The sequence below is a fragment of the Rattus norvegicus genome, chromosome 9 (genome assembly GCF_021556685.1).
Source record: "Rattus norvegicus strain SHRSP/BbbUtx chromosome 9, alternate assembly SHRSP_T2T, whole genome shotgun sequence".
NCBI lineage: Eukaryota > Metazoa > Chordata > Mammalia > Rodentia > Muridae > Rattus > Rattus norvegicus.
The window spans coordinates 71941374-71953624 of record NC_141542.1 but is presented as its reverse complement, the minus strand read 5'-3'; the positions used below and the strand labels follow the sequence as shown (position 1 = coordinate 71953624).

General features: G+C 40.1%; 1 protein-coding gene across 8 annotated transcripts in view; it reads left to right on the top strand.

Moving 5' to 3' along the window:
* Nucleotides 1-12251, top strand: part of Boll (boule RNA binding protein) — a 129162-nt gene that overhangs the window by 81447 nt on the left and 35464 nt on the right.

Below are 12251 nucleotides of genomic sequence, written 5' to 3'. Positions count from 1 at the left end.
CTAAAACCTGTGAAATTGACAATATAAGCATAACAAATCTATCACTTGTCAACTTGATAGCTGTCCTGGTTGGGTGTTTTTGTCAACTTGACACAAACTAGTGTTGTCTGAGAAGAACCCACAATGGAGAAAATGTCCCAGCTTGTGGGACATAATTCTTAATTAGTGATTGATGTGGAGGGTCTAGCCCATTGTAGGTGGTCCTTTGAGGTACATTAGAAAGTCGTCTTGTGGGCTGGAGAGATGGCTCAGAAGCTAAGAGCACTGTCTGCTCTTCCAGAGGTCCTGAGTTCAATACCCAGCAACCACATGGTAGCTCACAACCATCTATAATCAGGTCTGGTGCCCTCTTCTGGCCTGTAGGCATACATGCAGACAGAAAGCTGTATGATGTATACATAATAAATAAATAAATGTTTAAGAAAAAAGAAAAAGAAAAAGAAAGTCGTCTTGTGAGGTACCTTGTGTTAGATAAGAAAGTGGTCTCTGGTTATACTTTTTAAAAAAGCAAGCTAAGCCAGCCATAAGGAACAACCTAGTAAAAAAAAAAATGTTCCTCTGTGCCTCTGCCATCAGTTTCTGCCTCCAAGTTCTTGCCTTGATGCAGTGTGACCTGCGAGTTATAAGATGAAATAAACCCTTTCTACCCCAAGTTGCTTTGGGCATTGGTGTTTTATCACATCAAAGACAATAGCCAAGCACATACTTATAAGCCATAATCTTCTACTCATCCACATAGACTAATGGCCATCTCATAATACAAAATGTATCTACTCCAACTTGGTCTTTAACAGTTTTTAAAAACTGAAAATTTAAGTTGTCTCTTCTGAGATTCAAGAAATCTCTTTAATACCCTGTGCAATCAAATACTAAGTTACATGGTTCTAATATATAATATATAAAGGCAACAATGGAAACATAGCAAGGGAAAGATCAGACCAAAGCAAAACCAAAAACAAATGCTTAGAAAACCCCAAGTCCTTTAGTTCTATGTTCATCACCTAGAGCTCATAGTGAAATCGTATGGATACCAAAATACTAAGTTAATAGCTGTGCCCTCCAGTTCAGCTGACTGCAGAACACATAAATATGCACTTAGACTGGCTCAATTATTGTCTACAACTCTCTTTAGTAGACATCCCATGGTCTCCAACACACTAGAGTCTACATCACAACTTGGACTTTACCTTCACAGCTAGCTCCACAAGGTATCCCCTCAGAGTCTCTTGGTAAGAACTGTGACCCTGACACACAGTGCCTGACCTCAGTGGCACTCAAAATCTGTGGATCAAGACCCTGTACTACCCATTCCCCTGAATCTGGTATCATTCATGTCTTCAAAACCAATGCCTCAAAAATAAGGTCAAGTCCTGCTGCCACATCAGGTTGGAACCCAACTCCCTTGGATCACAGTTATATCAATTTCTATATGCCTTGGTGGCTAACTCTGCGAAATCAGTTTCCGTGTGTGTGTGTGTGTGTGTGTGTGTGTGTGTGTGTGTGTTTAGCAGAGGTCTGACCTCAGTGGCAGTCTCAGTTCAGAACTTTCTCCTATCTCATAAACTTGCATTTTCACAAGTTGGAGCATTTGATGGAGTGTCTTCAGTTCTCCCTTCTTGTTGTCCCACTGAAGAATGTTTCTATTTTAACAATTACAGATGCTTTGCCATCTGCATTCTACAAGTCCACAGTTTTCAATTTGTTCACACAACTTTTCTTGTTAAAGTTCACTTTTGAATCTTTTTATTCTCTTACTATAGATATAAGTAAGAGCATTAAAAGTAGCCAAGCCACAAAATGAATGATGCCCTGCCTTGGAATTTCCTCCACCAAAGATATTAATTAGTCCATTACTTCTGAATTCAGTCTTACTTAAGTTTCCAAGACACAGGCAGAAGGCAGCCAGATTCTCTCCCAGAAGGTAAAATGAGTGGCTTCAAATGAAGTTCCTGGTTGAGTCCTTCTTCCCCTCTGAAACTTTATTAGCTAAACATCCATGGTCCACATTTCTAATGGCATTATGGTCTTCCAGACCTCCACCATAATGGTCTGTTGTGCTACAACAAGTAGCTGACAAATGCTACTTACGGAAGAATTTGTTTTTTACATTTTTATTATTTGTTTTACTCATTCACTTTATATCCCACTCACTGTCACCACCTCCCAGTTACTCCTCCTGCAGTGCTTCCCCCACTCCCCTCCCCTTCTCCTCTGATTAGTTGGGGTCTCCTTGAATATCCCCCCATCTTGAAACATCAAGTCTTTCTGTAAGGCTAGGCCCATCCTCTCCCACTGAGGCCACACAAACATCCCAGCTAGAAGAACACGTCCCACATACAGGCAACAGCTTTTGGGACAGCCCATGCTCTAGTTGTTCTGGACTCACATGAAGACTAAGCTGCACATCTGCTACATATGTGTGTGGAGGCCTAAGTCCAGCCCATGTATGTTCTTTGGTTGGTAGCTCAGTCTCTCAGAGACCCAAGGGTCCATATTAGTTTACTCTGTTGGTCTTCCTTGGAGTTGCTATCGCCTTAGAGACCAAAATCCTAAGGAAGGATTTCTTACAGTTTGAGAGTACAGTCAATCTTGGCAAAGAAGTAATGGTGATAGGAGCTTGAAACAGATGATCACATTGCATACAGTCAGGAAGCTCAAAGAGAGGAATGCTAATATTCAACTTATTTTATCCTTTTCATTCAGTCCAGAACCCCAATCCATTGAGTGGTCATACCCACACTCAGTCAGTCTTTGCACATGTTTTTAGTTAGGTTTCTGTTGCCATAACGAAACACTGACCAAAACCTACTTGAAGATGGAAGGGTTTATTTCAGCTTATACTCTATAATCCATCACTGAGAGAAGCCAGAGCAGGAACTCAGGGCAAGATATAGAAGTAGGAACTGAAGCAGGACCATGGAGGAGCACTGCTTACTGGCTTGCTTCCATGGCTATCTCAGCCTGCTTTCTTCTACAACTCAGGACCACCTGCCCAAGAGAAGCACCACCCACAGTGGCTGGACCCTCACACATCAATCATTAAAGCCCCACAGACTTGTATACAGTCCAGTCTGATGAAAGCATTTTCTCCATTAAGATTCCCTCTTCCCAGATGGTCTAAGTTTGTGTCAAGGTGACAAAAAAAAAACAGCCAGCACACACCTCTGTTAGCCTAATCTAGAGCCCAGAGATGAATTCTCAGCAACTTGTCTCCTAGGTAACCCTAGATCATTTAAGATGTCTAGCCAAGACATGGTGACTTCTTAGCCAAACCATAAGGGTCTTCTACTAATTCTTTTCCTATGTTCTTTTCCTTCAGTTCTGTCAAGTGTCCTGTATAATTTTAGTTTTTTCAAAGTCTACTTCTGGGGTTGGGGATTTAGCTCAGTGGTAGAGCGCTTGCCTAGCAAGAGCAAGGCCCTGGGTTCCGTCCCCAGCTCCGAAAAAAAAAATACAAAGCCTACTTTTAATAATGGTTCCTCAATGCTTTAACCTCCTTTTAGCCCACTATCCACCAGAGGTAGTGGGAAAGAAAGGATAATGGGGGAAGTGGACCTGTTTAGAAATGTTCTTTGGAACAACTCCCATCTGCATTGTCAGGAAGTGAGTTTAGTTCACAGGTCAGCAGTGGCAGCTCAATCCATTCACAAACACTGTACCAGCTGTCCAGTCCAGTAAAGTCAGGATAGCAAACATGAATCTGCAGGAGAGACCAGGGCCACCAGTTCTCAGCTGTGTCTGTCAGTGGAGCAAAACTCAGCGAAGATGAGGATGCAAGCCTACAAGTGTTTCACAGCAAACCTAGTCCAGCCCGTCACTGTCCATCATGTCCTCTTCATACTCCCTCCAAACATCAGTGTCCTCCACGGTCTTGCCTCAGACGTGTGTGTCTGTCTCAACTGACATCACTCTGCCAATTGACCTGAGTCTGTGAAAGTGGAAGAAACTGCAGCACACCACCAGAAGTTTTGGTGCATTTTTCTCTCTATAGGGCCCCAACAAATGGAGCTTAACTATTCAGTGTAAGGCAGACCAATACGTGCGTCATTAGCAAAGAATCCTTCATCACGTGTCCTTTCACATGCTTGCATTAACAGAACATCCTTTCATCTGTTTCTGCTTCAGTGAAAAGTTTCTTCACAAGTCTGCCTTGGCTTTTCACCTGTGTCCACTTTGGTGAAACGTTCCTTCACATGTTTGCCCCAACAAAACACCATCCAACACAACTGACTTTCCAGAGAACCCTTAAGTTTCCATTTCAATCCTGTCTTCTAATTTTATCAATCCTAGTTTATGGCTCTTTTTCTTTGGGTTCAGTTGTATATTTCCATATTACTTTCAAAAATATTTTTAGTACTTTCATGAGCTACTAACACAGTTCTCTAGTTGTTTTCCTAGAGCAGTCTTCCAGTTTTTATTTATACTTTTGAAGTATTTTAAATTTACTTTTTAGTTGAGATAAAAAAACAAAGGGTAGTGACTGGAGAGATTACATAGCAGTTAAGAACACTGGCTTCTCTTCCAAAGGACAGGAGTTAATTCCCAGCACCCACAGGAAAACTTAAAACTATCTGTAACTTGTCCTAGGTGTTCTGATACCTCTTGTGGCCAACACAGTGCCCAGCATGCACAGGATACACAGATTTACAAGCAGGAAAAATATTCATACACATAAAATAACTTTTAAAACAGGGTGGCTGTAGATGTACATCAGTTGGTACAGTGCTTGCCTAAGATAATCACAGCTCCGACTTCTATCTTGTACTACAGTAATCTAGAGGATTGTCAAGCTTGTTCAATGGGACAAAGTGTTAAACCTCAAGGAAAGACAAGATGAAACCTCAAAAAGAAAGTGAAACGAACAACTTCATTGAAAACCGCTCTCTTCCGGGTGGGGGGTCCCAGACTGGGGGTCCAGGAAACAAAATTAGACATTTTATGGAACACATAAGCATTGGATACTGTTACACAAAGGAGGAGTAAATGTTTCTGCTTTCCCAGCACCGAGATTATAGGTATATGCTACCATGCCTGGCATTTTTACGTAGTTCTGGAGATCTAAACTTATCCTTCATGCTCCTTCAGCAAGCACTTTACCCACTGAAGCATCTTCTCCCCCTAGTCTGTGTCTCTGTATCGGAGAGTTAACACTGTTTACACTTAACATTACCATTTAGGAAGGTTTCCAGATTTCTATAATTTGGTGTTTGTTTTTCTATTTGGTTCAATAATTGTTCTTTCTCCTCTATTAGTAGTAGGGGAGCACTAACTTAGGTATGATTTTTCTCCTTTGTTCTATTTCTCTCATGAAATGTATTCTTTGTTCTCCATAATTGATGGGTTTTTTTCTGTGTGCTTAGGAGTTTTTAATTGTCTTTAGTGGTCACTAACTTGTACTCTCTTGGTATGTATAGTTTCCGTTGGCTTTAAAGGGTAAGTGGATGCACCAATCTTGGTTGGTAGTTACTTACTTTCAGGCCTGAAATCTATCATTCCACACTTTTAGAGTTTTTTGTTGAATTCTACATTATTCTGAGGCATTTACTTTTGTATGTTGGCATTTTTCTCATGAATTTTAATATTTTAGTATCTTGACCCTAGTGTGGCATGGAGAAGTGGTAGTAGTGGTAGCAGTTATGTCCCTTAGGGGTTCTTGGATGTCCATTTATTTCCATAAACTTAGGGGATTGTCTCATAATACCATTACTAAATTTCTGTGTCTTAGTTCTGTCATAGATCCTTCTATCCCATGGATTCTTAGCTTTGATCTCTTGGTTATGTGCTAAAGCTATTGAAAGTTGTGGTCATGCTCCTCTTTAACTTTATTTATGTCTGAATTTTGTATTTCCTCAGACAAGTCCAGCTAGTAGTATTTCTTGTGTTTGGTGCAATCTGTTGGTGATGTTTTCATTTGTGTTTTTCATTTCTAATATTTATGTTTGAGTTTTTCCAAGTCTCAGTTTCCTTCCTTATCTAAGTTACTGACTTTCTTCTGTAGATCCTGAGCTGATTTCTTTACTTCAGTCACCTGCTTGCTTATATCCTCTTTGAAGTCATTTACTAGTTTTACAGGTAAACATTTGAATTCTGTCATTTTTCCCAGTTCAATATCTTTGGATCTGGTAATTAAAGCGTTTCAACCTTTTGTAATCATGTTGTATTTTGCAGCTAATAATAATAGATACATATCTTCTGATTTTGAGAGTCTTTTTAGTAAGCAGTCCTAACTTGAAGTTCAACCCCATTACCAGTAAGAAAGGGGAAGGTAAACTAACACACTAGGAAACCCAGTGTCTCCAAATAACGAAGTTACTTTAAAATGGTTAAAGCCAACAGGGCAAGTAACATAGAATACTAGAAGCCTCTTCCCTGAGCCTGGGTGAAAAAGAACAGTGAAAATGGTTTACAGTGAGTCAAGGGTGGTATTGTCAGCTTTGGTCCAAAAGCTTCTTTGTGCCCTGAGCAAGCGGAACTTAATGAGGAGACTCGTAAGTGATCAGAATGCTCAGCCCTAACTGGGACATCTATATCTATGTGCCAATACTCAGGAGCATCACAGAATGGGAAGACAGAAAGAATATAGGATGTTTGTGGAAAGATATTGTGTAAATTTGGTTTCTCCATCTATGTTAATATGAGAGTTTTGCTGGATACATTAACCTGAGCTGGAAGTTGTGTTCTCGTAGGGTCTGTATGACATCTGTCCAGGATCTTCTGGCTTTCATAGTCTCTGGTGAGAAGTCTGGTGTGATTCTTATGTATTTTCTTTTATGTTACTTGACCTTTTTTTCCTTTTTTAATATTATTTATTTGTGCATTTGGCATTTTGACTACTATGTGACGGGAAGAATTTCTTTTCTGATCCAACCTATTTGAAGTTCTGTAGGATTCTTGTATGTTCATGGGCATCTCTTTCTTTAGGTTAGGGAAGTTTTCTTCTGTAATTTTCTTGAAGATATTTACTGGCCCTTTAAGTTGGAAATCTTTTCTCTCTTCTACATCTATTATCCTTAGGTTTGATCTCTTCTTTGTGCCCTATATTTCCTGGATGTTTTCCTGGATGTTTGGTTGTAAAATGTTTTGCATTTTACATTTTCTTTGATGGTTGTGTCAATGTTTTCTATGATATTTTCTACCCCTGAGATTCTCTCTTCTCTCTCTTGTATTCTGTTGGTGATGCTTGCATCTATGACTCCTGATCTCTTTCCTAGGTTTTCTTTTTTTTTTTTTTTTTTTTTTTTTTTTGGAGCTGGGGACCAAACCCAGGGCCTTGCGCTTCCTAGGTAAGCGCTCTACCACTGAGCTAAATCCCCAGCCCCTTTCCTAGGTTTTCTATCTCCAGGTCGTCTCCCTTTGTGATTTCTTTATTGTTTCTATTTCCATTTTTAAATGTTTTGTTCAATTCCTTCACCTGTTTGGTTGTGTTTTCCTGTAATTCTTTACGAGATTTTTGTGTTTCCTCTTTAAGGGCTTCTCCTTGTTTACCTGTAATGCCCTGTATTTCTTTAAGGGAGTTATTTATGTCCTTCTTAAAGTCCTCTATCATCATCATGAGATGTGATCTTAAATCTAAATCTTGTTTTTCTAGTGTGTTTGGATATCCAGTATTTGCTTTGGTCAGAGAACTGGGCTCTAATGATGCCAGGTAGTCTTGGTTTCTATCGCTTAGGTTCCTGTGCTTGCCTCTCGCCATCAGGTTGTCTCTGGTGTTAGCTTGTCTTGCTGTCTCTGACAGAGGCTTGACCCTCCTGTAAGCCTGTGTGTCAACACTCCTGTAGACCTGTTTTCCTTCAGCCAGATCTGGGTACAGAGAGCTGTAGGACTTGGTCAGCTCCAGGTGCAAATAGAAACTGGAAGGGTCCTGTCCAGACTGCTCCCAAGTTTGTGTGTCCTGAGGGCTCCAGGCTGGTCACTCAGAGCAGAAAAGTTGGTCTTACCTCTGCTCTTAGGTGTATCAGCGCTCCTGGCTACTGGCTTTCAGCGCTGGGCGCAGGCAGAAACTGGTAGGTAGTTCATCTGTGTATATAAAATGTGAAAATGTCTGGAATAGGAGCCAATCAGTGGTAAAAATGTGGGCTTACTCAATGTGTATTACATACTCTAGTGTGGAAATGTCTTCATGCAACACAGTAAGTACCATGTACAATGAATATACACAATGAAAAAAGTCAGTATTAGAGAGATCAAATGACAGTTTGCCCACATTAAAGCCAAATTATGTGTTGGGTACAGTGGGCATAATGAGTAAGTATGCTTCACAGTATATTTAAGGATTCGTGAAAGTGTTCTGCTTTATTTTAAAACTAGAAGTAAAAAGAGAGAACTAGAGGTAACCTAATCACAAAAAAAAAAAAACACATGGTATGCACTCAGTGATAAGTAGGTATTAGCCCAAGAGCTTAGACTACTCAAGATACAATCCACAGACTACATTAAGCTCAAGAATAAAGATGACCAAAGTGTGCATGCTTTAGTCCTTCTTAAAAGGGGGAGCAAAAATATTCATAGGAGGGGATGTGGAGACAAAGTTTAGAGCAGAGACTAAAGGAATGGCCATTCAGAGCCTGCCCCACCTGGGGATCCAGCCCATATACATACAGCCACCAAACCCAGACAATATTGCTGATGCCAAGAAGTACATGCTGACAGGAGCCTGATATAGCTGTCTCCCAAGAGACACTGCTAGAGCATGAGAAGTACAGAAGCAGACACTTGTAGCCAACCATTGAACTGAGAACGGGGTCCTCATTGGAGGAGTTAGAGAAAGGATTGAAGGAGCTGAAGGGGCTTGCAACCCCGTAAGAACAACAAAACCAACCAGAGCTCCCAGGAACTAAACCACTACCCAAAGAGTACACACGGACATACCCAGGGCTCCAGCTGCGTATGTAGCAGAGGATGGCCTTGTTGGACACCAAGGGAAGGAGAAGCCCTTGGTCCTGCCAAGGCTGGACCCCTCGGTGTAGGGGAATGTCAGGGAGGGGAGGCAGGAAGGGGGGTGGTTGGGAAGGGGTTACTCCCTCATAGAAGGGGGAGAGGGATAGAAGAAGGGGGAGAGGGATGGGTTAGGGGGTTTATGGATGGGAAACCAGGAAAGGGGATAACATTTGCAATGTAAATAAAAAAACAATAAAAAAGAAAGAGAGAGAGAACTAGAAGTGAAACAGAAGTAAAAAGGACATTTAGGCCAAATAAAGGGCTTCAATATACAATATTTTAAAAGTGATAATAGAAGATATAGTACAAGGGACAAAAGAAAATTTAAAAAGCAATAAGATAATATTAGGAAAAACAGTATACAGGAACAGCTGTTTTCTGGAAGTTCTCTAATATTGGTTTCTTCCAGTGAAAGAGTTAGTCAGTTGAAGTTGGGAGTTCTTCTCTTTCATCCTGCTCAGGATGGTTCTGTACGTAAAGTGTTTGAGGGACCATTACTGAACAGTCTTACAAGTCACTCACCTGCCGAAGCACACTTCTGACCACCTATAACTTCTCAGGCTGTGGCTGGGCAGGTTCTCAGTCATTCTAGCTAGTATGTGATGGCATGGCTAAAGCGTAGGCATGGTATGTCTCCTGCATGTTTGGGGTGGAAGAGGCAGGTAAAGTACCAAGGTATGTTACTGGAGGACCTTTCAGTGGTCTCTGATCCTTGTCAGTGTTAAACGTCCCGTGGAGAGAGAAGATTGCTTGAGCATCTACAAATCTGGGGTTTGGAATCCTCAGACCAGAAGTAAAAAATTTCAGGGCTTGCCTTAAATTCTAGCCACCTGCTGGCTAGAAGATAGTAGTTTTTGTTGTGGTTATCTTTAAAGATGACAAGGCTGTCAGGGCCATAGACAAGAAGGCCTTCATGGCCACTGGCAAGCCAGGAGGCCAGCCAGCACCCATTTCTCACTGAAGAACTGCGGCAGATTGACTCTAGGCTTTCTGATAAATTGTTCCTTCTCTGGCCTCCAAGGAAACTTTAAAAGAAGAAATGGTTTCTTCTCAAGATAGTGCCTCTTCTGGGACATAAAGAAACAACACCTCTCCACCACTATTGACTTGTTTTAGAGGAATTACTGTCCACCAGAATCCCCTACAGATTTGAGATTTTCAAGAACTGTAGCTCATCTTACGGATAAAACTGCTAATCTTCATTCACCAAGACACCAGGTTTAGCTTTTAGATGATGCTTCTGTGCCCCTTCCACAAGTACATGTGCTATTTTTCCTTTTGTTCCCTAAGAGTTTCTGTATTTCAAGACATCTGTCTGTCCCTTTGTGGTCTCTGATATTCTCTTTCCCTATGGAATGGTCTATTATGTGCTATCCTGAGTTTTCTCACTAGCTCTATTAAAGAAAGACAGCTTCGGGTCCACCATCATCCCCTGGAAGTCCCTCATTTATATCTTAATTATGGTTGAATATGATGTTGATGCTTTCATTCTCTTCCTGCTTAATCCTAAAACATTACTACCTAGATGGTGGCCACAACTTCCTCAAACTGAAAATCATGCATACAAAATTTCTAATACTTTATTTTTCAGAATCATTATTTACAAGTTAACTAGTCCATCAAATTCTCAAAAATCAAAATAAGCCCAGTGGTTTTCTGACCCCCGCCATAATGCCATATAATCTACTTTATATATTGGGTCCATTTTTACACTTTTGTAACTTACTAAGAATAATAATTTTTTCTCCACTGCCCCAAAATCATTTTCCAAGCTCAATTTTTGTGTATTAGAGTTATTATCTATTTCTTCAATATTTCTTACCTTTAGTTTCCATGCTCTTAGTTCTGTATAAAATCAAATTTAGTTATTTAAATTTTTGTTTCATTGTGGGTTTTTACAGTGCTTAAAATTGAACCTAGAGCCTCCAACAAATTCGGTATTTTCCGTATCACCAAGCTATACTCAAGCCCTTTTTTAGCTAGGTATGTTTGCATGCTTGTAATCCCAATTACTAGGGACACAGGCATTAGAGCATTGCAAATTGAAGCTTATTTGGACTCTATAGTAAAACTCAATCTAAAAGTAATTGGTTAATTAATTAATTAAAATAATATATTCCCTTTGTTGCTTTCATTAACTTTTACCAACATTCTTACCAAAATCTTTACTGCTAACTATTTTTTATCTTTCCAATGTATGCTAACAAAAAAATTATATGTCTTAAGGGTGTAACTAATCTACATAGCACTGATTGATGTTCTCTGGAGTCTTTAACCAAGCAATCTAATATGCATCAAACCCCTTAGAGATTTATAGCATATAGGTGGTACAGCCAATAAGCTCTAAGTAGTTAACTAGGTGTGAATAGAAGTATTTTATCACAATAGATACCATTCATCTAACAAGTACTTATCACCTAACACGGATGTCACTAAGTACCATTGAGCAATATTGAATGAGCTGGTAATATCCATCGATAAAGTTTGGTTTCAGATAAACAGATAAGCTTTAATTAAATAAAATTAAAAATATATCCCCTCGGTTGTATCTAGCCACTTTTCAAGTGCTAAATACTCAAGCATAACTAATGGCTACTGTGTCTTACTGTGTAGATGTGGAGCATGTCTGTTAACAAAGAAAATTTTGTGGGACAATGCTGCTGTAGAGATTGCAACCTCTGGGAAATATTCAGCCTTGGTTTCCAAAACAAGGAATTAGCCAAGGTCCATGGTGCTAAAAAAGGTAGTAGCAACTAGGTTGTTTCTAGCGGCCTAACTAGTCATTGTGTTAGTTGTTAGCTCAGAAAGACTAATGTTATTGTTGTCTTAATTCTGGTCTAAGTTGAATTCATCTCATTTGGGATGGCTCCCAAAATTGCAGTCAATAACCTGCTAAGACAGAAGTCATTTAAAGACTTTTCCTGGCCTGGGTGTCCAAGCAGGCACCCAATTAATGTTAACAGCACAGCAGCAATAATCCCGGTACAACATGGGTATATGGAAGTCCTCTGCCTCTTGCTGATAAACATCCATATGCCTATCCTATCAGTGCCAACTCAAACGATACTTTTTGTTGTCGTTGTTAACCTTCTAGCTAGCCTTCTGCCAGACACACCTACACTTTAAAAAACCGCATTTTTAAATCCACCTAATAGAAATTAATATTGTAGCTCACTTGTAGTCATGCTGACCATGACACTAGACAAGAGAGTGTGCAATGTTGATTGTGAGTTCTTAGAAAGCAAGGGGCAAGCAAGAGCTGGGTTCTGAATGTCTGCTGATTGCTAACTTCTCACTCCATACGTAGCAAACTG